Source organism: Phalaenopsis equestris, unplaced genomic scaffold (assembly GCF_001263595.1).
Source record: "Phalaenopsis equestris unplaced genomic scaffold, ASM126359v1 Scaffold220276, whole genome shotgun sequence".
Lineage (NCBI taxonomy): Eukaryota > Viridiplantae > Streptophyta > Magnoliopsida > Asparagales > Orchidaceae > Phalaenopsis > Phalaenopsis equestris.
The window spans coordinates 14,255-17,298 of NW_018238571.1; positions in this window are offsets into that span (position 1 = coordinate 14,255).

Here is a 3,044-nt window from a genome sequence, read left to right on the forward strand (position 1 = left end):
AAGCCCATCGGCCCCAAATAAAGCCCAAGGTCGGTTCTCTAAGAGGTGCCTCCAAAAACTCTTCAAAATTAGCCCCAATACATCAAAACTTCTAGAAACGGGGTCTGCACCGCCTTTGGCTCTATCGACGCTGGTCTGACGCCGTCAGCGCTGAGTAAAAAATCTCCGTGTTAATTTGTTCCATGCCGTCGGCGCTGTAGGTACTGAGCATTTCTTCAAAAACGTCATTTTGACTCCAAATTTCATCCTTTTTAATTTCTTTTTTGCTTTATGCCCTAAAAATCAACAACATGCAAGAAAACATCAAAATACCTTCTATTAAAGTGCAATATCATCAAAAATCAGTATAAAATATGGGTCTAAAAATGCATATATTTTTGGTGTATCAATGCTACAAGATGGATGTTATAAGATATCTAAGTGAATGCCATTTTAGAATTACATTTGAGGAAAAATCTTAAGAAAAATATTTGAAACACAAGTAAGAAGAGGAATTAAATCAATGTGGAGATCTTTTCAAGGAAAATTCAAACTATGTTCGAGAAAGTTTTGAAGTTTTGTACACGATACACAATATAAATCATTTTGTTCCATCGATTGAAAAACCTCCAGATCTGAAGTTGAAGTTACTTCCTGAACATTTAAAATATGTCTTTTTAGGTGATTCCTCAATAGGAGATTCCTCCCTCTACTTTACTAGTTATAATTTCCTAAAAATTAACGATGAAAGAAGAAGAAAGGTTGATGAAAATTCTAAAAAATTTTAAGAAGGCCTTTGGATGGAAAATTGTTGATATAAAAGGAATCAATCCTTCAATTTGTATGCATAGAATTCATATGGAAGAGAACTACAAACCCAAGGCTGATCTGCAAAGGAGATTGAATCTTGTCATGAAAGAAGTTGTGAAGAAAGAAATTTTAAAGTGGTTAGATGATGGAATTATCTACCCTATTTCAGATAGTGCATGGGTTAGTCCAATTCATTGCGTTCCTAATAAAGGAGGAGTAACTGAGGAGTAACTGTAACTAACTGTAACTATAAATGAACAAAATGAGTTAATACTGACCGAACTTTTTTGTAAGTCAACAATTACAAGAAATTGATGACGCTACTAGAAGATTTAAATTCCAGCAACGATGCCAAAAACTTGACTGCAACTTTATATGTATATATGTTTGATTTAATAAAGATGTATATATATAATATTCAATAATGTTAAAGTCAAATTGTCAACGCAAGTATATGTATCATTCAAGTAATATAGGGCTCTAATAGAGTCCTAGATATCGATCCCACAGGGAGAAATAGAATACTACGAACTAAGATTTAATAAAAAGTAATATTTCAACTACAACGATGTTGAAGTTGCTTATCTGTCACTAATAGGCAATTGAAATAAGTAGATAATTTGAATAATAACTAATTATAGGGAATAACGTTTAATTGTGATATTTAATATATAAAAAAGCATCCTTCTCCTTGCCACAAAATTATAGTGATTGGATTAAATGAATTAGTTCAATTTATATTGTGCCAAATAGGAGCATACCTATTCCTTACCCTTTGGTCCAGACATAAGGAACATTGACTAATCCTATACTTGGTTACTGATTCTGTGGCTAGGCTGGGAGGATACCGGCTCTCACTTTGGAGCTCCCACGTTCCCCTCAACTGAGGGCTAACATCTACACATCAGCACCCAAACAATAGGACCGAATTGGGCCTGTCACTCTAAAATCTTCAATTCTACGCCCGATAGTAATATTTCCCTATTTATTTGCACCCAACTTCCAAGGGCTTTGATCTCCCTGAATCTTGGATGTAATCTTCACTTTAGTTGCAAAACTCAACATATTTTAACAAATCAACTGGCCAGATTGAAAGTAAATTATGATCGAAGTGAAAAGACCATCACAATTTCTTAAACATTTTATATGGCTTCACCAATTCAAATCACCATTTCACAAATCTCGAGACAAGGAGAAAGACAGAGAAAACTACTCATAACTCATGGGGAAAGCACAACACAACTTGAAATTCATATATAAAATCATAGGCATACAAACTATAACAAGTAAATAACTTATCTCTAAATTTCTCCCCAAGAACACTCCTCGAAGTTCCTCTGAATATCTTCCTTTCTTTACAGCACAGAGAATTCCACTTCGAAGTAGCAAGGAGGAAGAAATCTCTCACTTTCCCTCCACTCTTACAATCTCTCGAAGAATTCCTCACTATATTTACACACTATTGGAACATTTTGATAACTTCCAAGCTTCCGAAAGTCTCCAAAAGTCTCTCCCCCCTTCTCTTAATTTTTTGTCAAACAAAATCTTTCCTTTAATGATGTGGATGAGTTTTCCCAAGATTTGCTTAAGCACCCCTAAAAAATTCGGCTTTATCCATTGCACAAGTACACATAACTGTCGATCTCGCCATCAGCAACCTCAATGGCACGATCGGCGCCCTTCTGAAGAATTTATCCTGTAGCCTCGGGAAAATCTTGCCATCGGCGGCCTCGATGCCGCCATCGGCGTCGGCTCCTTGGTGTAATTCTCCACATTTTGGTCCTTTTTGCTCCAAATTCGCTCCTTTTTAGCATCTTTTTTCTCCATTGACCCTAATTCATCATTCCTGCAACAAAACATCAAAAAACCTTTTTTTTAAAGTGCAATATCATTAAAAAGACTATAAAAGAGGTATGAATCAACCGATTTTCCTTTGGTCAAATACTTATTAGACAAGTTACAGGGTAGCGACTATGCATTGGTTATAGAAAATTAAATCTTGCCACTATGAAAGGTCATTTTCTATTACCCCAGAGAAATACTTTTGTTATGGATGCATATAGTGGTTATCACAAAATTTAAATATATCCTAAGGATCAAGAGAAAATAATGTTTACCTGTCCTTATGGTACTTTTGCTGGTACTTTTGTGCCCTTTGGTTTATGTAATGCCCCTACTACATTACAAAAATGTATGATGATAATTTTTTGTGATTTAATTGAAAAAGGGATTGAAATAATTTTTTGTGATTTAAT